Genomic DNA, 24,642 nt, shown 5'->3' with positions numbered 1-24,642 from the left:
TGTAACACAATTTCTTAGCTTAAATTCAAAAGGTTTTAGTTGCTTCCTGAGGAGTTGAAAAGATAGCAAGACGAACCCTGACAGCCAACAATCAGTTTCCTGTCTGAAACCAGGTTCCCTTGGTGTTGATTTGGAGAGAGATTCTCGTAGAAATATCCCTGGTGCGATCTGCAAATGAGACACAAAATGTCAGAAAAACATCCTCATTTTCCATGTGTGTGTGTGTGTGTGTGTGTGGGGGGGGGTTGGTGTTTACATGTATATGTAGTGTGTGTATGTGTATAGCTCTGAGGGCATAAGGGTCTATCACCCTTCTCTCGAGCACCTAGGCAAAGATCTGCGTCTCTACGCCGTACACGCTCCTCCTGCCGGTTGATGACCAACCTGAGAAGACGGGCAGGCCCCCAAGATCTCAGCAATGCGTTGCCCTTCTCTACAGGGGTTCAAAGTAAGTAAACACTGATTGATCGAGCGGAGAACATGCATAATGGTTTAGGTTTAGTTTCCGACAGACATGAGGACACGATTGACGCACCCGGCAAATCAAAACACTTTTCAAACGCTTTTCATGTATTACTTTTCGAGAATATGTTTTGAGAATTGAGTGGGAGAATTTAGACGTCAGTGGTCTACACAAAGGCTATACCATATGATTCTTCAAACTTTTAAAAATATAATTTATTTAGAAGGAGTTGTTCATAAAATGTCAATAAGGTGGCTGCATTCGTGCATGAGGAACCAGCAGGCAATTGGCAGATGAAAAGATATAGATGGCTTGCAGGAGATCCAGCGATGACGCAATTTCTATGAACCGTAGATTAGATAAGACAACTTATTTTCGGTTCTGCTTTTCGGTTCTGCTTCTGTTTCAAAAAATGTGTTCCTAAACGCATGATTGTTTCAGTTCCAGGACCTGGCCATCCTTCTGTGCCTGTGCGGTTTAGCCCTTTACCAGATTTGAAGATCAATAATGAGTATAGCGATCAGATGTGGCGTCACTAGGCTGTTTCATTCGGGGCTAAAGCCCCGGATCTAATTTGATTAGCCCCAAATCTTTTTTGTTAAAAAAAGAAAAAAATATATATTATACTTTTTTATTTTGCTGCATGCAGAGCCGGTGCCATATCCGCACGTGCTCCCATTTGTTACTGCTCAAGATTTTAAGCCATAAATTGATGAATTTCTATTGAAGAAAATATGTCAGTTTTCTGTGGGCTATAAATAGGCCCATCTATGAGGCTAAATAGCATGCCAATATTGATGACTGATTGTGTCAAGTGTCTAAGGATGAATGCGAACAGGATTTGTTTCAAACTTTTGCCTTAAGTTACAATTTAGCTAACTAGCTAGCTGCCCACCCTTTTCAATTCCAATGGTGGCTGTCATTTCATTACCAATGCTAAGTGTCATAAATAGTTAACACTGGTGCTGAGTCATGATTCCTAAAAAAGAAATACCCAAAACATGTGATATGTTTTCAATTTGCAGAATGTTTTGAAAAATCCAGGATGCCTGAGAGCCTTACTGCATTATATTCCATAATATTTTTTTTTTTTCTGAATGTTGTCTTTTCCTTCACAGAAAAAAAAACTATATTTCCACTATAAAATGATGCAGAAAAGGCACAGATGGATGAATAAAAATCCACCAGAATGCAGGAAATTAAGTGTTTGATGCTCAAAATTTTCTGGGGGAGCACCCCCATACCCCCGACCTATAATTTGTCCCCCAAAATGTTTAAATGAAACCTGGCCTATATGACCCTGTACGCAGGTTGTATACAATATATTCATAGATATGTTGTTTTTACTTTTTGGATTCAAAAGAAGGCATGTCAGTAAACTCCATGTCGGCCCTTAGTGTGATTATCATTTCATCATAGAGTGGCCCTTTGTGAAAATGAGTTTAACACCCCTGATATAGGTAAGGTAAGGTCTGTCTCACTTGTATTCATTTTACTCTGAAATAACTTGAATGGAACCTTCGATGTCTGGGAATAAGCAGCAGTCAGTTAGCTATTCAAAGCTATAATTACCTGCCTATTTTGTTTATCTCAGTAAAGGATTCTGAAAAAAAAATGTGCATGCGCAATAAAGTATACAACAAAATTTGCTGCGCGCACTGTCCTATTCCCTCTTGGGCTAAGCCCCGGATGTTTCAGAAACCTAGAAACGCCCCTGAGTCTGGGTTGAGCCATCATTGACCACATGCGATCAAGTTCTCAATCGCAGATTTCTAAGTAAAAGCCAGCCTACAGCTCTATTAACAAGCCAGCGCTCGGATGAAAGACACTTAATTTACCTCAGCGGCAAAGGGTAAGATGTCAGCGGAGGAATTTGAGAAGTAACCGCTACTGTGGTGAAAGGTCTGCATCCCTTCTACGAGGTTAATGCCCCAACATTAAGGCAAGCAAAGGGTTGAAGAGCCAGTAAACCCACTAGTTCAGCTGAAATTCGACACTGTCATTTAAAAAAACATGTATTGGGTTGAAAGCTTTAGGAAAGAGGGGCGTGTTTTATCGCCATGGTTACGACCCATGCCAACTTTGTGATACTTTTTGAGTACCATCGTTGGTTATGAGGGTAATAATGACATTTTATTTGATAGGTTCGAAATCCTAATCATGACCTATGCCTTTAATGGATGTTTTCAGTTTTTATTGATAAGCCTGTCTCTATTTGTTTAACTGCAACCGAACCCCCTGCAAGAGTTAAAATATGTCTCCAATGGAGATGAGGATGCCGAAAATATGCGAAAATATGCGACAGCAGAGACCCATGAATATCCAGGAACAGGCAGAGAAGGAGATGTATATGTGTGACGTTATGACACCAACCCTTACATCTGATGACCCTGCTGCCTAGTGGTGGGACCAGAGAATGACCTATCCCTTACTGTCAAACATGGCCTTTTCTTATAAGTGTACAGGCCTCCTCCACACCTAGAGAAAAGGTTTTCTCTACTGCAGGAAACACACGTTTTGTGTTTAATACCTGTTAGTCTACAGTATTCTGTTGTTCAGAGACTGAATTCTTTCCTTGAATGAGGTGCTAAAAATGTATGAGAAAAGTCTGAACATAATATAATATGGTTGAATTATAGGTTATTTGGTCCTGAAACGTAAATATATGCTGGTTGATGAAAAAAGTTGGAATGATAAGGAATATTTGGATATTTCATAGCATACAAAAATACAAATACTTCTAGTGGTACAACTTTAATTTAGCCAAAATTGTATTAAAGTACACTTGAATAGTACTTTATTCTTAGTTTTAAGTTGTTCTTTGGTTCACCTGAAATGCATATACTTATGGTGCGTTCAGATCTCTAGGATTTATGGGGAAAACACTTTTGCAACGTCAGAAAGTTCCTTTCGGCGAATGGGGCCAGATTTTGATAACTTGCCCAGTTGGTGACGTATTGTTAACTAGTGTTCCGCCATATTCCGCATGAACATGGTGGAACATGAGTTTTACTCAATATAAAAGAATCAACCATCATATCACATACTTTACTATTGATTGATATTGTAACCGTCTGTTGGCATCGACTTTGCTCAGTTTTAAACGCTGTGTATTGGTAATCCAGCTCTAGATAAGGGCAACACAGGTGAAAAATATTATACTTCACTAATTTCGTCGCATTCAAGTATACCAAAATGTACTAAGCTATACCTTAAATACTACTACATAAGTACTACTTACACCAGTGCAAAGTATGATTTCTAGAATTCGAAACACACTTGCAGTACAATTGCATTACATCACCAGGGCGTTTGAAATATACTTAAAAGGTATTACAGTTCAATTGATAGTAGTATATAAGTCTATTTTGAACACACTATCAGGGCTCTCAAGTTTTTAAGTTCAGAGTTCAGAGTGAGATTATGTCAGCGGCGGCGGGGGTGGGGGTTTTGTTGTGGTGGGGACTGGAGTTTGGGGGACCTGATTTTTGGGTGGAGGGGGTATAATAACATGTGACTGCATACAAATGTCTCCACAGACATGGTGACTAATGTATGATAATGAGCATTATTGACCCTTAACACCAATATGCAAAAACCACACTGCCTCAAAAGGCTATTGGCCTTTGCAACACCAGCAAAGGAATATACTTTTCTGTAAACTTTCAAAAGTTGAAAATGTGCGAAAACATAATTATATATTTATGTGGCATTCAGTCCAATGCGTAAAATATATCTCTGGCATTCAGTAGGCCAATGCTGTGGTAAAGTTTGCAGAGAATAATGAAGAAAGAAAGAAAGAAAGAAAGAAAGAAAGAAAGAAAGAAAGAAAGAAAGAAAGAAAGAAAGAAAGAAAGAAACTTAAGAAAAACAATAGTTGAGCGCTGCATGCTTTTTTAAATGATTTTGCGCGCAACCAATCACCGCATCATTCTTCGATTTAATGCGCCGTGATTGGCCCATTACCTCAGCAGCTACAACCCATACAGTCTGTGTTAAGGGTTCATTCTGGTCCCAGGTTCCCGCAACACAATGACCACGCAGACGTGAACGTTTTTGGTTCTGCGTCGGGTTTTAGTAAGCGGACCAACCTAATAATAATAACATTATAATTTAAGTACATGGATTTGATGCTTGAATTGTGACAGAATTGTGACAGAAAGTATGGTCACTTTCTGACTATACTTTCTATAGTCAGCAAGTGAATAGATTTATTTGAAATATGACAGAGGTATGATAATAGTGTGTTCAAAATAGACTTCTATACTACTATCAATTGAACTGTAATGCCTTTTTATGGATATTTCAAACACACTTGTGATATAATGCAATTCTGCTGCAATTGTGTTTCGAATGCTAGAAATCAAACTTTTCACTGGTGTACCTTAGTAAACTTTAAGGTTGTCAAAAATGGTGACATTTTAGCATACTATTTACATTTGGAGTATACTGACGTATAGCTATAGTAGTATTTAAGGTATAGCTTAGTACATTTTGGTAAACTTGAATACAACAAAGTTAGTACAGAATACAGTTACATACATAAGCTGTAATTAAAAGTGTATTTAAGTGTATTTAAATCATCCTATCAAAAGTGTAGTTGAAGTATAATATTTTTTCACCTGGGTATATATATAATATCGGGTCACAACATTATTGTACTAGGTGTCAATATAACTGCAGAAAATGTCCTACCTTGGCTGCAACGTCTCTTGAGACCAGGAAGCATTGTGAGCTCTGTCTCTCTAACTCGCGTCTTAAAGCTGAGCTGGGAGGGAAACACCCATATTTTTTAAGTCACGCTATCTCCAGGAAACTCCCCCACACCCTGCCTGTAACCAAGACATTGACACCTCAACCTGGGCCTTAACTACCATATATGCAGGGAATGCAACTGCATTGGGGCCTGCAACAGTTGAGGGCCGGAATCCACGGTTTGAAAATCTGAGGAGAAAGTCTTAAACTAGAAAATGCATTTCTTGCAGAAAATGTGATAAGTGCAAAGGGAGGTTGAAACTATGTTTTACTAAAGCCACATAGTTAAAGCCGTAAAGAAATGTTAAATTGGTATATTTGGTATAGAGGGAGAACAGAAGAGGTCCCAGTACAGAGCCTTGAGGGACACCAGTTTCAAGCGTGCAAGGTTTGGACAAGGAGACATTCCATGTCACTTGATAGGTAAATACTCATTGGTATTATGAGTTTAACTGAGGTTAAACTGTTACAAAAGGTCTGTGTTTTTCGGACAATGAGCCAGCAGACCATTCAAAAACATACAATGTATTGGATTGATAGATAAATAGATCGATAATAAACCCCGGTGGCTTCCTGGGGGCTTAGACCCCCCAAAAGTCAGAACCTAAAATCGCCCCTGCGCCATAAGTATGAAAATAATCAAATACACAGGCAATAATAAGGGGATGTTTTCTTTGTTACAATAATAATGACTGAACATGCTGTCTTGAACAGTAACATATTATCCGCCATTGTATCTGTATTTTTGGTATGATATGCACACATTATCCTCAGGCCTAACAGCCAAAATATCAGTCATAGGATTACTGTTAACAGCTGCATACAAGACAGCCGAACCGGATGGCCTCGTTACTGAGATGATTCTCCAAGGATAGAGTAAGATCTGACTCCATAGGAAATTTTTCTAACCTTTAACTTGCTGCAATCTTTGGAACAAACGCCAACGAGTTGCATGGTACAAATATCGGTAAATATGTGTACTTGCCTTATACGTCAACCTCTTTGAGATTGGATCTGAATCCCATGCCAACCATGAAGAATAACCGGTTATACTAACCTCAACTATTTTCAACACGTCTACTTGTGGCTTCTTCCTTCTACCTTTCAGGCCATTTCTCAGAAACCAACTTGTGTGGGTAACTGCCTTTGAATGCGGATGTTTTTACCTGCCATGGTTTTCCCGTCTCAGTTAACCCTAACCAGGCCTGCTGATAAGGGGCTAAATCTTTTGGTATTCATTATTATGCCTTAAGTAGGAAAAAAATAAAATACACCAGCAATATTAAGGGGATGTATAGTTAAAAACATTCCATTACCATTATAGTCAACGAATGTGACGCAGAAGACATTTTCATTGATACAACAATAAAGACTGAAAAATTATGCATTGAACAGTAGCATATTGTCCTCCATTTTAAATGTATTTTTGGTAAGATATGACCACATTATCCTTAGGCCTAAGAGGCAAAATATCAGTTATGGGATTACTGGAAACAGCTGCATACAAGTCATCCGAATCTGGATATACCATTACTGAGATGCTTCTCCCAGGATAGAGTACCTTCTGACTCCATTGGAAATGGTTCTAACCGTTAATTTAGGGCAATTTTGGCTACTAACGACAATGAGTTGCATGATACAAAATCTGTATATGTGTGTACTTGCCTTATTGGTCCAACTCGTTGGGATTGGAACGATATGCTTAGTTTGCTCACAATCTATACTTTCATCGATGTGAATGTTTGTAAAAATCCAAGACAGTTGGTCCAAATAGAGATCAAGCAAAATAGTAAGAACGTACAGACTTCTATCCAATAATTTGTTGGTCAGTATCTTGCATCGGTTGGGTGTGCGTCATCCTTATTTTCATTGTGTAGCCAGTTGCGTTGCCACAAAACATCTAGATGGCTTTAACTTGCCCCTCCAGACTCAGGGTATGTTATGATGATGAGATTGAAACCGGTTTATTGCAGAGGTCAGGGTGATGGCTGATTTAACCTGTACATATTGACTGCCAGAGTAGAGGTAAAAAACGTGACCAGACACCATGACATTTAACCACAAGGCGATTCTATCTATACATCTTCTTGAATTGTTTCATGCTTTTGTCGGCAGAGGCTTGTAATGGTTCGTAGCATGATAAGCATGGGAAGGCGCAAGGAGCAGATAAAGTTGACATGGGTGCTAATTGTCAGTTTAAAGAAGACACTGGCCTTAAGTCAGAAGAGGTGGTGATAGCCAGACATTTCTTGAGGCGCAGGAGAGGGTGATGTTGGGAACATGCTTGCGGTATATAACCTGCTAGATGCAGACATTTTCCCCTCTCTCAAGGCAACTATTAAGTCTGCAATAAGCATACCAGTCAGCTGCTGCAGTTCCGAAAGGTCCTTCAGTGCTTTAAGACGTCTCCATTCCTGGCTAAGAAGGACCATGTAGCAAGAGACTTCATCACCTATCACTGATGTCTGTTGAGATTGATGTTCTTGACTAAATAGATCCTGAACGAGTGATTGATAGATTTGCCTCCCTGAAAGTGAGGCGACATAGTTTAGTTCTCCCGAAATAGTGGTCTGTCTCTCTTAGTATTAGTCTAGTATAGGGCTGGCCCGAATTATTCGAATATTCGAATACTCGTTCGGAAAATTTGTATTTGAAGCATCAATCAGTATTCGGAGCTTCCTTTTTTTTTTTTTTCACATACGTGACGTTACCAGAGCGAGGGAGGCAAACTATAAGCGTCAGCGCCACCAAGCAGAGAAGCGAGAGAGGTGGAGGAAGAATAGATATCTTGTTTCCCTTTACTTTATAACACAACATTAGCGGGATCTCTGGAGGAAAAGTAATACTTAAAACCTTCGCTTAGTTGTTTGTTTACGTTCGCTGTACAGCGCCGCGCCAATCAACTGTGACTGGCTTGCTGCAGAGCGTGAGCGTCTTGGGAATAGCCGGACAATATAATGGATATAATATGGACACATAAGAAAATCAATATTCGGTATTTGTTATGGATTTATTGTACAAAGTCCCTGAAAAGATCCACGTTCCAGGATGAATTGAAAAGCTCCCGTAAGGGCTGAGATGGCAGAGAACAGCTGATTTGGAACGGAGCAACAGCTGTTCGCTTTCACAGGGAAAAACTAAGGAACTTCAACCTACTTAGGTCTGCTAATTAATGTTCAAAAGCTATTAAATCTTCAACAAAATATGCAGATCCTGTCAAAATCGGTTCCAGGGAGTATATAGAGATTATTCATGTTGTTTTTGATGGTGTTTTTTTCTGGAACGAGTATTCGAATATTCGCTCGGAAAAACCAACGAGTATTCGAAGCCTGAAAAATGGCATTCGGGCCAGCCCTAGTCTAGTACAAGCTGTACTTGTTGATTTTTTTGCATCACAAATTTTATGAAAATGTATAGGTCCCTGAGGTGAGGCGACATAGTTTAGTGCTCCCGAAATAGTGGTCTGTTTCTCACATAATTAGGCTAGTACATGAAGTACTTGTTGACTTTTTTGCATCACAAGTTTTATAAAAATGTATGCCGATACAATATTCCGATATCAATAAAACAATATTTGTTTTGAAGTTTTCATTTTACTTTCTCTTCACATATTTAGTATCCATTTTTCATTTTACCATGTATAGTTTACTTTGAAACCAATGTGTTTCGTTAACTGTGTTAATAAAAAAATGGGTGAAATATGGTCATTGTTTAGTGAAAATTACGCAAAGCAAATTGAATATACCTCAAATTTGTTATTACAGTTCACATCCATTTGATTATTCCTTCATCCAAACAGTCTTTTTTCCTTTCTTCACTTTAGGGGTTCAGAACTGCATCCTTTTGCTCACACTGCCATCTATGGGCTTTGACATGGAACAGCATGGTAACTTAGAAAATAAAGGTCACAGAATCTTGTACAGGACAAAAGAAAGAAGCAATCTTTGGAACAAGCGCCAACGAGTTGCATAGTACAAATATCGGTAAATGTGTGTACTTGCCTCATACGTCAATCTCTTTGAGATTGTATCTGAATCCCATGCCAACCATGAAGAATAACCGGTTATTGTAACCTCAACTATTTTCAACACGTCTACTTGTGGCTTCTTCCTTCTACCTTTCAGGCCATTTCTCAGAAACCAACTTGTGTGGGTGAAACTGCCTTTGAATGCGGATGTTTTTACCTGCCATGGTTTTCCCGTCTCAGTTAACCCTGACCAGGCCTGCTGATAAGGGGCTAAATCTTTTAATTGTCAGTTTAAAGAAGACACTGGCCTTAAGTCAGAAGAGGTGGTGATAGCCAGAAATGTCTTGAGGGGCAGGAGAGAGGGTGATGTTATGTTGGGGACATGCTTGCAGTATATAACCTGCTAGATGCACACATGTTCCCCTCTCCCAAGGCAACTATTCAGTCTACAATAACCATTCCAGTCAGCATTTGCAGTTGCGAAAGGTCCTTCAGTACTTGTATAGTGTATATATATAGTGTCTCCAAAACTTGGTCAGAAGGGTCGTGGAGCAAAAGAGACTCCATCACCTAGCAGTGATGTTTGTTGAGAGTGATGTTCTTGAGAAAATAGATCCTGAACGAGTGATTGATAGATTTGCCTCCCTGAATGTGAGGCGACATAGTTTAGATCTCCCCAAATAGTGGCCTGTCTCTCTTAGTATTTGTCTAGTACATGAAGTACTTGTTGACTTTTTTGCATCACAAGTTTAATAAAAATGTACGTTGATACAATATTCCATTATCAATAAAACAATATATGTTTTGAAGTTTTCATTTTACTTTGTCTTCACATATTTATTTAGTATCCATTTTTCATTTTTAACATGTATAGTTTACTTGGAAAACCAATGTGTTTCAGTAACTGTGTTAATAAAAAAAAGGGGGAAATATGGTCTTTGTATAGTGAAAATTACGCAAATCAAATTGAATATACCTCAAATTTGTTATTACAGTTCACATCCATTTGATTATTCCTTCATCCAAACTGTCTTTTTTCCTTTCTACACTTTAGTGGTTCAGAACTGCATTATTTAGCTCACACTGCCATCTATGGGCTCAGATATGCAACAGCATAGTAATTAGGAAAATAAAGGTCACAGAATCTTGTACAGGACAAAAGAAAAACCATGGATAATATAATACGACATAATGCTACATTTTCAACAGTGTTGTCTATGACTCAGATGAAAAGGTTATGTTATAAACAATTTATTTCTTCTGCAAGAGCTAGAGAGTAGCCAAAATGTGTTAAATCCTTTCCTCTGGGATGAAATACTCGTTGGTATTATGAGTTTAACTGAGGTTAAACTGTGACCAAAGGTCTGTGCTTTTCGGACAAGGAACCAGCAGACCATTCAAAAACATACAATGTATTGGATTGATAGATAAATAGATCGATTTACCACCCACCAGAGCGAATTTAGGATCTCCACCAAGTCACCCTAAAATGCAGCAGAAGGCAGGAAATCACATCTACAATATTCAAAATCCCTCCCCTTTATATACATCATAAACCCCTGTGGCTTCCTGGGGGCTTAGACCCCCCAAAAGTCAGGACCTAGAATCGCCCCTGCGCCATAAGTATGAAAATAATCAAATACACAGGCAATATTAACGGGATGTTTTCTTTGTTACAATAATAATGACTGAACATGCTGTCTTGAACAGTAACATATTATCCGCCATTTTATCTGTATTTTGGGTATGATATGCACACATTATCCTTAGGCCTAACAGCCAAAATTTCGGTCATAGGATTACTGTTAACAGCTGCATACAAGACAGCCGAACCGGATGGCCTCGTTACTGAGATGATTCTCCAAGGATAGAGTAAGATCTGACTCCATAGGAAATTGTTCTAACCTTTAACTTGCTGTAATCTTTGGAACAAACGCCAACGAGTTGCATGGTACAAATATCGGTAAATGTGTGTACTTGCCTTATTCGTCAACCTCTTTGAGATTGTATCTGAATCCCATGCCAACCATGAAGAATAACCGGTTATACTAACCTCAACTATTTTCAACACGTCTACTTGTGGCTTCTTCCTTCTACCTTTCAGGCCATTTCTCAGAAACCAACTTGTGTGGGTGAAACTGCCTTTGAATGCGGATGTTTTTACCTGCCATTGTTTTCCCGTCTCAGTTAACCCTGACCAGGCCTGCTGATAAGGGGCTAAATCTTTTAGTTTTCAGTTTAAAGAAGACACAGGCCTTAAGTCAGAAGAGGTGGTGATAGCCAGAAATTTCTTGAGGCGCAGAAGAGAGGGGGATGTTGGGAACATGCTTGCGGTATATAACCTGCTAGATGCAGACATTTAATACCAATGAATTTTGGTATTCATTATTATGCCTTAAGTAGGAAAACAATAAAATACACCAGCAATATTAAGTTAAAAACATTCCATTACCCTTATAGTCACCTAATTTGACGCAGAAGACATTTTCATTGTTACAAAAATAAAATCTAAAAATGCGGTCATGAGCAGTAGCATATTGTCCGCCATTTTAAATGTATTTTTGGTAAGATATGACCACATTAGCCTTAGGCCTAGCAGGCAAAATATCAGTCATGGATTACTGTAAACAGCTGCATACAAGACAGCCGAATCAGGTGCCCTCGTTACTGAGATGCTTCTCCCAGGATTGAGTCCCATCTGACTGCATAGGAAATGGATCTAACCGTTAACTTAGGGCAATTTTGGCTACAAACACCAACAAGTTGCATTGTACAAATATCAGCAAATGTGTGTATTTGCCTTATACGTCCATCTCTTTGGGATTGGACGGATACGCTTTGTTTGCTCACAATCTATACTTTCATAGTTGTTAATTTATGTGAAAACCCTAGACAGTTGGTCAAAATAGAGATCAAGCATTGTAGAAAGAGTGCATAGACTTCTAACTTATATTGTGTTGGTCAGTGTCTTGCAATCGGTTGGGTGTGCGTCATCCTTATTTTCATTGTGTAGCCAGGTCCACTGCCCCACGCCGTCTAGGTGGCTTTAACTCGGCCTCTCCAGAATCAGGATATGTGATGATGATGAGATTGTTACCGGTTTATTGCAGAGGTCAGGGTGTGTGGTGATGGCTGATTTAACCTGGACACATTGATTGCCAGAGTGGAGGTAGAAAACGTGAGTAGACGTCTTATTTGATCAAAGAAGCCTATTGAACTTATAGCTCACAAGACTAGTTACATATACTGAATCCCATGCCACACATGAAGAATAACCGGTTATTCTAACCTCAACTACTTTCAAACCGTCCGTGGAATGTTTTTAACTAAACATCCCCTTAATATTGCTGGTGTATTTGATTTTCTTCGCACTTATGTCATAATAATGAATTAAAAAAGACATAGCCCCTTATCAACTGGCCTGGTCAGGGTTAACTGCGACTGGAAAACCATGGCAGGGAAAAACATCTGCAATCAAAGGCAGTTTCACCCCGCCCAAGTTGGTTTCTGAGAAGTGGCCTGACACAACCCAGTCGCCAAGAAAAAACGTTGACGGTGTACGTTTCCATGAACACTGGATACGTAGAATTTCAACGTAAAAAATAGCGAAAATTGTGGACACGATTGTTTAGGGGGGGGGGGGTAGACTGTTGTTGACCGGGGAGGGGGGGGGGGAGACACGTTTGTTGAGGGGGACGACGACGACACGATTGTAGGGGGGAGGGGAACACGTTAGTTGAAGGGGGGGGGGGGGGGGGGGGACACGTTTGTTGAGGGGGGGGGGGGGGGGGGGGGAGACACGTTTGTAGGGGGGGGGGGCACGCTCGACAACGAGAGTTGGTTTTTATTGAACGCTCGACAACGAGAGTTGGTTTTTATTGAACGAGACTTCAACACGGAACAGCTGCACGAAACGATGGTCACGTCACTCTCGGTGACGGTGTCGACAACAATGAACACACGAACAATGTTAATAGAACAACACACAACCACATAACATCCCGAACCCATTAACCCCACTTAATCCTAACAACAAAACAAGTTAACAAAAGCCCCATTTGTCAACTGACAACCCCAATTCCCAGAATCCCCCGCGGCTCCGGAACACGGCGTAGCTTATATTAATCTTTATTATCTGAATGGGAAATGCAATATTTTAGGACAGACACACCATTAAACGCGTTTCTAATGACATTTCTAGCGAGAAATGTACATTTTCCTTACATAATCTTCAGTCAGTGAATGTGTATGATCTTTATTAATCTTTATTATCTGAATGGGAAATGCAATATTTTAGGACCGATTCACCGTTAAACGTGCTTCTAATAACATTTCTAGCGAGAAATATACTTTTTACTTGCATAATCTTCAGTCAGTGATTGTGTCTGATCTTTAGTTTTATAGTTATTTGATCGGCTCGCTGGCATGTTTCAACGACGTCAGGTTGTGGGCTGCTTTCGCTATTGCAGCTCATGTGCTTCCTGTGTTTGTGTTATTAAACTGTTACTTTATGTAACTTTTAATGATATCATCTTGTTAGAAACACGTATATCTGAGAGCCAACCCAGTCGCCAAAAGCATACGTTGACAGTGTACGTTTCGTGAACACTGGATTACGTCGCATTTCAACATGAAATAGCGTGTTATACACACACACACACACACACACGCACACGCACACACACGCACACACACGCACAAATTTTATGAAAATGTATAGGTCCCTGAGGTGAGGCGACATAGTTTAGTGCTCCCGAAATAGTGGTCTGTTTCTCACATAATTAGGCTAGTACATGAAGTACTTGTTGACTTTTTTGCATCACAAGTTTTATAAAAATGTATGCCGATACAATATTCCGATATCAATAAAACAATATTTGTTTTGAAGTTTTCATTTTACTTTCTCTTCACATATTTAGTATCCATTTTTCATTTTACCATGTGTAGTTTACTTTGAAACCAATGTGTTCCGTTAACTGTGTTAATAAAAAAAATGGGTGAAATATGGTCATTGTTTAGTGAAAATTACGCAAAGCAAATTGAATATACCTCAAATTTGTTATTACAGTTCACATCCATTTGATTATTCCTTCATCCAAACAGTCTTTTTTCCTTTCTTCACTTTAGGGGTTCAGAACTGCATCCTTTTGCTCACACTGCCATCTATGGGCTTTGACATGCAACAGCATGGTAACTAAGAAAATAAAGGTCACAGAATCTTGTACAGGACAAAAGAAAGAAGCAATCTTTGGAACAAGCGCCAACGAGTTGCATAGTACAAATATCGGTAAATGTGTGTACTTGCCTCATACGTCAATCTCTTTGAGATTGTATCTGAATCCCATGCCAACCATGAAGAATAACCGGTTATTGTAACCTCAACTATTTTCAACACGTCTACTTGTGGCTTCTTCCTTCTACCTTTCAGGCCATTTCTCAGAAACCAACTCGTGTGGGTGAAACTGCCTTTGAATGCGGATGTTTTTACCTGCCATGGTTTTCCCGTCTCAGTTAACCCTGACCAGGCCTGCTGATAAGGGGCTAAATCTTTTAATTGTCAGTTTAAAGAAGACACTGGCCTTAAGTCAGAAGAGGTGGTGATAGCCAGAAATGTCTTGAGGGGCAGGAGAGAGGGTGATGTTATGTTGGGAACATGCTTGCAGTATATAACCTGCTAGATGCACACATGTTCCCCTCTCCCAAGGCAACTATTCAGTCTACAATAACCATTCCAGTCAGCATTTGCAGTTGCGAAAGGTCCTTCAGTACTTGTATAGTGTATATATATAGTGTCTCCATAACTTGGTCAGAAGGATCGTGGAGCAAAAGAGACTCCATCACCTAGCAGTGATGTTTGTTGAGAGTGATGTTCTTGAGAAAATAGATCCTGAACGAGTGATTGATAGATTTGCCTCCCTGAATGTGAGGCGACATAGTTTAGATCTCCCCAAATAGTGGCCTGTCTCTCTTAGTATTTGTCTAGTACATGAAGTACTTGTTGACTTTTTTGCATCACAAGTTTAATAAAAATGTACGTTGATACAATATTCCATTATCAATAAAACAATATATGTTTTGAAGTTTTCATTTTACTTTGTCTTCACATATTTATTTAGTATCCATTTTTCATTTTTAACATGTATAGTTTACTTGGAAAACCAATGTGTTTCAGTAACTGTGTTAATAAAAAAAAGGGGGAAATATGGTCTTTGTATAGTGAAAATTACGCAAATCAAATTGAATATACCTCAAATTTGTTATTACAGTTCACATCCATTTGATTATTCCTTCATCCAAACAGTCTTTTTTCCTTTCTACACTTTAGTGGTTCAGAACTGCATTATTTAGCTCACACTGCCATCTATGGGCTCAGATATGCAACAGCATAGTAATTAGGAAAATAAAGGTCACAGAATCTTGTACAGGACAAAAGAAAAACCATGGATAATATAATACGACATAATGCTACATTTTCAACAGTGTTGTCTATGACTCAGATGAAAAGGTTATGTTATAAACAATTTATTTCTTCTGCAAGAGCTAGAGAGTAGCCAAAATGTGTTAAATCCTTTCCTCTGGGATGAAATACTCGTTGGTATTATGAGTTTAACTGAGGTTAAACTGTGACCAAAGGTCTGTGCTTTTCGGACAAGGAACCAGCAGACCATTCAAAAACATACAATGTATTGGATTGATAGATAAATAGATCGATTTACCACCCACCAGAGTGAATTTAGGATCTCCACCAAGTCACCCTAAAATGCAGCAGAAGGCAGGAAATCACATCTACAATATTCAAAATCCCTCCCCTTTATATGTGGACCCATACCAACAGTTGACAGGGGAATAAACAGATTCAGTCGTCTACTTGCACTGAATACATGGCTTTCCAGAGTCTGCAATGAAAGAGGAAGGGACTTTATTGACAATTTCAACTTATTCTGGGGGCGCAAATATCTTTTCAGAGCAGATGGCCTACACCCAAACAGGTTAGGCTCAAAACTGTTGAGGGACAATCTTCTCTTCTCGCTTTACGCACAGGCCACAATCTTGCCATGGTCTGACGCACAGGCCACAATCAGAGCACAGGTTGAGAAGAAGCGAGACTACAGCCTCCCCCACACAACTACTCTGCCACTATCTGACACACAGATAGCAGACAGCCCACAGACCTTGAAGAGAGACAACAGCCCGCCCGACGCCATCAACACTGTGCCCTCCCCCATCGCTGATGCTGGCTTGGCGAGGAACGGCCACCCCCCACCTCTGCATTCCCCCATCGACGATGACCTCCAGCCTCATCTCTCCCATAGCCACAACAACAACTCCAGCTGGGATAGAGTCTCCGATGTCTCCCTTTGCGATTTTCCAGCCGAATTTAAGAAACTGGAATATGCTGGCATCATAAACCCCTGTGGCTTCCTGGGGGCTTAGACCCCCCAAAAGTCAGGACCTAGAATCGCCCCTGCGCCATAAGTATGAAAATAATCAAATACACAGGCAATATTAACGGGATGTTTTCTTTGTTACAATAATAATGACTGAACATGCTGTCTTGAACAGTAACATATTATCCGCCATATCTGTATTTTGGGTATGATATGCACACATTATCCTTAGGCCTAACAGCCAAAATATCGGTCATAGGATTACTGTTAACAGCTGCATACAAGACAGCCGAACCGGATGGCCTCGTTACTGAGATGATTCTCCAAGGATAGAGTAAGATCTGACTCCATAGGAAATTGTTCTAACCTTTAACTTGCTGTAATCTTTGGAACAAACGCCAACGAGTTGCATGGTACAAATATCGGTAAATGTGTGTACTTGCCTTATACGTCAACCTCTTTGAGATTGTATCTGAATCCCATGCCAACCATGAAGAATAACCGGTTATACTAACCTCAACTATTTTCAACACATCTACTTGTGGCTTCTTCCTTCTACCTTTCAGGCCATTTCTCAGAAACCAACTTGTGTGGGTGAAACTGCCTTTGAATGCGGATGTTTTTACCTGCCATTGTTTTCCCGTCTCAGTTAACCCTGACCAGGCCTGCTGATAAGGGGCTAAATCTTTTAGTTTTCAGTTTAAAGAAGACACAGGCCTTAAGTCAGAAGAGGTGGTGATAGCCAGAAATTTCTTGAGGCGCAGAAGAGAGGGGGATGTTGGGAACATGCTTGCGGTATATAACCTGCTAGATGCAGACATTTAATACCAATGAATTTTGGTATTCATTATTATGCCTTAAGTAGGAAAACAATAAAATACACCAGCAATATTAAGTTAAAAACATTCCATTACCCTTATAGTCACCTAATTTGACGCAGAAGACATTTTCATTGTTACAAAAATAAAATCTAAAAATGCGGTCATGAGCAGTAGCATATTGTCCGCCATTTTAAATGTATTTTTGGTAAGATATGACCACATTAGCCTCAGGCCTAGCAGGCAAAATATCAGTCATGGATTACTGTAAACAGCTGCATACAAGACAGCCGAATCAGGTGCCCTCGTTACTGAGATGCTTCTCCCAGGATTGAGTCCCATCTGACTGCATAGGAAATGGATCTAACCGTTAACTTAGGGCAATTTTGGCTACAAACACCAACAAGTTGCATTGTACAAATATCAGCAAATGTGTGTATTTGCCTTATACGTCCATCTCTTTGGGATTGGACAGATACGCTTTGTTTGCTCACAATCTATACTTTCATAGTTGTGAATTTATGTGAAAACCCTAGACAATTGGTCAAAATAGAGATCAAGCAGTGTAGAAAGAGTGTATAGACTTCTAACTTATATTGTGTTGGTCAGTGTCTTGCAATCGGTTGGGTGTGCGTCATCCTTATTTTCATTGTGTAGCCAGGTCCACTGCCCCACGCCGTCTAGGTGGCTTTAACTCGGCCTCTCCAGAATCAGGATATGTGATGATGATGAGATTGTTACCGGTTTATTGCAGAGGTCAGGGTGTGTGGTGATGGCTGATTTAACCTGGACACATTGATTGCCAGAGTGGAGGTAGAAAACGTGAGTAGACGTCTTATTTGATCAAAGAAGCCTATTGAACTTATAGCTCACAAGACTAGTTACATATACTGAATCCCATGCCACACATGAAGAATAACCGGTTATTCTAACCTCAACTACTTTCAAACCGTCCGTGGAATGTTTTTAACTAAACATCCCCTTAATATTGCTGGTGTATTTGATTTTCTTCGCACTTATGTCATAATAATGAATTCAAAAAGACGTAGCCCCTTATCAACTGGCCTGGTCAGGGTTAACTGCGACTGGAAAACCATGACAGGGAAAAACATCTGCAATCAAAGGCAGTTTCACCCCGCCCAAGTTGGTTTCTGAGAAGTGGCCTGACACAACCCAGTCGCCAAGAAAAAACGTTGACGGTGTACGTTTCCATGAACACTGGATACGTAGAATTTCAACGTAAAAAATAGCGTGTTATACCTTCAGTATCCACGCGTGCCGCTGTGGAGGCGGGTTTCGGGGTTTGGGTTTCATGGCTTTCGCGGCAAATTGTGGACACGATTGTTTAGGGGGGGGGGAGGTAGACTGTTGTTGACCGGGGAGGGGGGGGGGGAGACACGTTTGTTGAGGGGGACGACGACGACACGATTGTAGGGGGGAGGGGAACACGTTAGTTGAAGGGGGGGGGGGGGGGACGACGACACGTTTGTTGAGGGGGGGGGGGGGGGGGGGGGGAGACACGTTTGTAGGGGGGGGGGCACGCTCGACAACGAGAGTTGGTTTTTATTGAACGCTCGACAACGAGAGTTGGTTTTTATTGAACGAGACTTCAACACGGAACAGCTGCACGAAACGATGGTCACGTCACTCTCGGTGACGGTGTCGACAACAATGAACACACGAACAATGTTAATAGAACAACACACAACCACATAACATCCCGAACCCATTAACCCCACTTAATCCTAACAACAAAACAAGTTAACAAAAGCCCCATTTGTCAACTGACAACCCCAATTCCCAGAATCCCCCGCGGCTCCGGAACACGGCGTAGCTTATATTAATCTTTATTATCTGAATGGGAAATGCAATATTTTAGGACAGACACACCATTAAACGCGTTTCTAATGACATTTCTAGCGAGAAATGTACATTTTCCTTACATAATCTTCAGTCAGTGAATGTGTATGATCTTTATTAATCTTTATTATCTGAATGGGAAATGCAATATTTTAGGACCGATTCACCGTTAAACGTGCTTCTAATAACATTTCTAGCGAGAAATATACTTTTTACTTGCATAATCTTCAGTCAGTGATTGTGTCTGATCTTTAGTTTTATAGTTATTTGATCGGCTCGCTCGCATGTTTCAACGACGTCAGGTTGTGGGCTGCTTTCGCTATAGCAGCTCACGTGCTTCCTGTGTTTGTGTTATTAAACTGTTACTTTATGTAACTTTTAATGATATCATCTTGTTAGAAACACGTATATCTGAGAGCCAACCCAGTCGCCAAAAGCATACGTTGACAGTGTACGTTTCGTGAACACTGGATTACGTCGCATTTCAACATAAAATAGCGTGTTATACACACACACACACACACACATACACACACACACACACACACACACACACACACACACACGCACACGGTGCATTTCGCTGCTAAAACAACAACAAAAAAATATTCCCTCAAATATTATTACTAAAGAACCGTTTTCCAAAGAACGAAATGTAAACCAATGCATTCTGAATGGGAGTGTTTCTCCGATTTTTCCATGCTACACAGAACGAAATGTAAACCCATGCAAATAAAGACTTCATGGTCATAATAATTTAAATATCATTAATCTCCTGAGTGTGTTGGGTGGTATTCTATTTTTTTCAACGGGGCTGCATCCAGTCACTTGACCGTCATGGTTGCTATGGTGGTTGCTATCGACCGCCCCCTCTAATCCTTACATGGCTCTAAAAACCACGCGGCAAAGGAGCTGCCGTAAATTGTGTTGTTTTTGTCGTGAACTGGGGTCCGACGGTTAAAAAATAGACAGATATTCCGAGGTATCCTTAAAAGGCAGCTTGGATGTTTTTATTTTCTGCAGTTTAGACTTCTTCTATAACCTATTTTTGAAAGCAAAACACCAAGTTCATTGATTTAATGAGGCAGGGTTATTTGAAACAATTTATTCAATAAATATTTGTGAGAGGTCATTCCTTCTCCTGAGTTTGCTTCCTATTTATGTCTAGTGTACACCCCTACTGTCCAAAAGCATCCCCCCCCCCCCTCCCCATATGGATTTGGAGAGTTGTTGCCACGTCCCAGAGGTGGAAGTATCATATAATATGAAAGAGGGCATTCAATTATACTACAATGATCAATTAGGAGGACGAAGCCCTAAAGGAAGTGATGTAATAGGTGACTGAGGCGAGAACATTTAAGTAAACTGTACCTTGGGGTCTCTTATATATCAAAGGGGGTTTCAAAGGACGCATACGCTTCAACCAGTGGCTCCAGCCCTACAGGAAATGACTCAGCAAGTGCTCCATCTCGTTGCACCTGCACCCAGCGGCTCGCTTGCAAGATTTTGGCCTGAAGTTCTTCCCAAACCTATACCCTAACAGTCCAACATGCATATATGAGAATCAGGCCTCTCTTCAATAATGACAAAATGTTATGAGAGAAATACAGATTCACTTTTTGTTATATAAGCGGCGTGGTGCCGGCTCCTTTAGACCTTTTGACCCCAGACTTCAAAGACGTGGCCACAGGCCAGCTGTGTCTACACACATTAAGCCACAAATGTACACCTCCATCCCGCAAAAAATGGGGCCTAGAAACTAACCTCTGTCTTATGTACATTGACTGTACTGTTGGAGGTCACGCCCCTTTTCCGGCCTTTTCGAGATAGCTAGTGATGCTAAAATGTTTACACACATTTTCCGGGGCCCCGAGAACGACATATCCAAGATTTGTAGTTCTAGCCCATCATTTGGACAAAGCCCCTTCAGAAGTGTTGCCTGCGAGACCTAATGGTTCAGAATGTGGTGGAAAAACAGTTTTTGAGATAGGAAGGTCCTACCGCCCTGAAATTTGAATACCATATTCTAGGGCCTAACTGGGACCCCCGCACCGAAACTTGGCCCGGTCGGACCCCGAGTGCAGGAAGGGGGGGCCTGGACTTTCATAATCTTCGCTCGGTCAATGTAAAGGATGTTTGGTCGGATGTTATGACAAAGAATCATAATGTGAATGGGAATATTCTATTAATGTCTTGATATCATCTTTCGTCTCAACACTTCTGCTGCAGCCGCTTAAAGTCTCACTCCGAGAACCTTAAAATATGAATCAATCCATTAGAAGTATGAAAATATCTTCCTGGTCGTGCAACAGGGCAAACAAGGTGTCCTTTGTCATCTACGTTTCGAGACGATTGCAACAGTGCCACACATGATCATATTTGAATATGTTTCGGGGTAGTAATTAGCTGTCGATTTTGGAGGCCTTTATCAATAATGACCAGCTATAGATTTGCTTCCCGATGGAGATTTTTGACAAATTACATGTAAATTAGCATCTACACGTTAAGCTGAGTCCAATGAGATCAAGCTCGCCCTCTTGCTACACCGAGATCATGTCCTAGACCTAGGTGTACCATGTAAAATACATGTTACCATTAGCTAGAGTGTCATGCTTGGTGTCATTGGACTCATCTCAACGTGTAGATGCTAAATAACATGTAATTTGTCACAAATTTTTATCGGGAAGCAAATCAATAGCTGCTCATTATTGATTAAGGCCTCCAATTTCGACAGCTAATTACTACCATTAAACATGTTCGAATATGCTCATGTGTGGCACCGTTGTAATCGCCTGGAAGCGTAGATGTTGAAGGACACCTTGGTCGTCCTCCTACGCCACCGGGAAGATATTTACATGCTTCTGATTGACTAATGAATTGATTCAGCTATTCCCCCAGAAGTCTGGGGTCAAAAGGTCAAAAGGAGACGGCACCAGCCCCGTTGAAAAAAATAGAATACCACCCAACATACTCAGGAGATTAATGATATTTAAATTATTATGACCATGAAGTCTTTATTTGCATGGGTTTACATTTTGTTCTGTGTAGCATGGAAAAATCGGAGAAACACTCCCATTCAGAATGCATTGGTTTACATTTCGTTCTTTGGAAAACGGTTCTTTTGTAACAATATTTGAGGGAATATTTTTTTGTTGTTGTTTTAGCAGCGAAATGCACCGTGTGCGTGTGTGTGTGTGTGTGTGTGTGTGTGTGTGTGTGTGTGTGTGTGTGTGTGTGTGTGTGTGTGTGTGTGTGTGTGTGTGTGCGTGCGTGTGCGTGTGTGTGCTTGTGTGTGTGTGTGTGTATAACACGCTATTTTATGTTGAAATGCGACGTAATCCAGTGTTCACGAAACGTACACTGTCAACGTATGCTTTTGGCGACTGGGTTGGCTCTCAGATATATGTGTTTCTAACAAGATGATATCATTAAAAGTTACATAAAGTAACAGTTTAATAACACAAACACAGGAAGCACGTGAGCTGCTATAGCGAAAGCAGCCCACAACCTGACGTCGTTGAAACATGCGAGCGAGCCGATCAAATCCTAATAACTATAAAACTAAAGATCAGACACTGACTGAAGATTATGCAAGTAAAGAGTATATTTCTCGCTAGAAATGTTATTAGAAACACGTTTAACGGTGAATCGGTCCTAAAATATTGCATTTCCCATTCAGATAATAAAGATTAATGTTGGTGACAGGTATAGGCAGACTGACAGGTCACGTGGTGTTCGGGCTACGTCAGTCAGGATCAGTGGTAAAAGTCAGCTGTTCACACGCGGGTGGCTTGAATGAAATGTTTGAGATGAGAGGGGGTGGACGGGGGAAGTCCAACTTTGTTGACCGCACAATCTGTTAACATTTAACGCACTTTAGCACCGATCACTTTAGGACTATGGAACGTTTTTAACTTATCTTTAATAAACCAACAAAACGCAGTACCCATTCTTAAGTGATTCTTGGAACAGGCAGCGCGTCTGGCAAAAACAGATTTTCCCGATCTAGCCTCTCGGTGACTAAATAAGTGGTTCGATAGTCGCCATACAATTAATAAAGATCATACACATTCACTGATTGAAGATTATGTAAGGAAAATGTACATTTCTCGCTAGAAATGTCATTAGAAACGCGTTTAATGGTGTATCTGTCCTAAAATATTGCATTTCCCATTCAGATAATAAAGATTAATATAAGCTACGCCGTGTTCCGGAGCCGCGGGGGATTCTGGGAATTGGGGTTGTCAGTTGACAAATGGGGCTTTTGTTAACTTGTTTTGTTGTTAGGATTAAGTGGGGTTAATGGGTTCGGGATGTTATGTGGTTGTGTGTTGTTCTATTAACATTGTTTGTGTGTTCATTGTTGTCGACACCGTCACCAAGAGTGACGTGACCATCGTTTCGTGCAGCTGTTCCGTGTTGAAGTCTCGTTCAATAAAAACCAACTCTCGTTGTCGAGCGTTCAATAAAAACCAACTCTCGTTGTCGAGCGTGCCCCCCCCCCCCGCCCCCTACAAACGTGTCTCCCCCCCCCCCCTCAACAAACGTGTCGTCGTCGTCGTCCCCTTCAACGAACGTGTTCCACCCCCCCCCCCCCCTACAATCGTGTCGTCGTCCCCCCCCCCCCCCCCCCTCAACAAACGTGTCGTCGTCGTCCCCTCCCCGGTCAACAACACTCTACCTCCCCCCCCCCCCCTAAACAATCGTGTCCACAATTTGCCGCGAAAGCCGTGAAACCCAAACCCCGAAACCCGCCTCCACAGCGGCACGCGTGGATACTGTAGGTATAACACGCTATTTTTTACGTTCAAATGCTACGTATCCAGTGTTCATGGAAACGTACACCGTCAACGTTTTTTCTTGGCGACTGGGTTGTGTCAGGCCACTTCTCAGAAACCAACTTGGGCCTTTGATGGCAGATGTTTTTCCCTGTCATGGTTTTCCCGTCGCAGTTAACCCTGACCAGGCCAGTTGATAAGGGGCTACGTCTTTTTGAATTCATTATTATGACATAAGTGCGAAGAAAATCAAATACACCAGCAATATTAAGGGGATGTTTAGTTAAAAACATTCCATTACCATTATAGTCCCTTAATGTGACCCTGAAGACTTATTCATTGTTACAACAATAAAGACTGAACATGCTGTCATGAACAGTAACATATCGACCGTCATTTAAAAGGTACTTTTGGTAACATTTGCACACATTATCCTCAGGCCTAACAGGCAAGAAATCAGTTATAGGATTACTGTAAACAGCTGCGTACAAGACATCTGGTGCCCTCGGTACTGTGATGCCTCTCTGAGGAAGAGTCCTATCTGACTCCATAGGAAATGGTCCTACCCTTCACCATAGGACCATGTTGGCTAGAAACGCCAACGAGTTGCATA

The 24,642-nt window shown here is 40.7% G+C and overlaps 3 protein-coding genes across 5 annotated transcripts in view; 1 reads left to right on the top strand and 2 right to left on the bottom strand.

Annotated features, from left to right (window-relative positions):
• The window catches only part of slc39a6 (solute carrier family 39 member 6), a 583,352-nt gene that overhangs the window by 274,184 nt on the left and 284,526 nt on the right, over positions 1 to 24,642 (bottom strand). The window lies entirely within an intron of this gene.
• The window catches only part of LOC132462545 (uncharacterized), a 570,484-nt gene that overhangs the window by 283,409 nt on the left and 262,433 nt on the right, over positions 1 to 24,642 (top strand). The window lies entirely within an intron of this gene.
• The window catches only part of LOC132462551 (uncharacterized), a 109,877-nt gene that overhangs the window by 2,493 nt on the left and 82,742 nt on the right, over positions 1 to 24,642 (bottom strand). The window contains exons 1-2 of one of the 2 annotated variants that reach the window (XM_060058124.1): positions 5,159 to 5,286; positions 77 to 168 (exon numbers count right to left, since the gene is read on the bottom strand). The gene's annotated coding sequence lies outside the window, so the exon portion shown is untranslated. Of the gene's footprint in view, positions 1 to 76; positions 169 to 4,429; positions 5,098 to 5,158 lie in introns of those variants that run through there. The other variant, XM_060058125.1, reaches the window with a different exon arrangement.

This window comes from Gadus macrocephalus, chromosome 8, assembly GCF_031168955.1.
Source record: "Gadus macrocephalus chromosome 8, ASM3116895v1".
Classification (NCBI taxonomy): Eukaryota; Metazoa; Chordata; class Actinopteri; order Gadiformes; family Gadidae; genus Gadus; species Gadus macrocephalus.
This window is presented reverse-complemented; position numbering and strand designations above follow the sequence as displayed.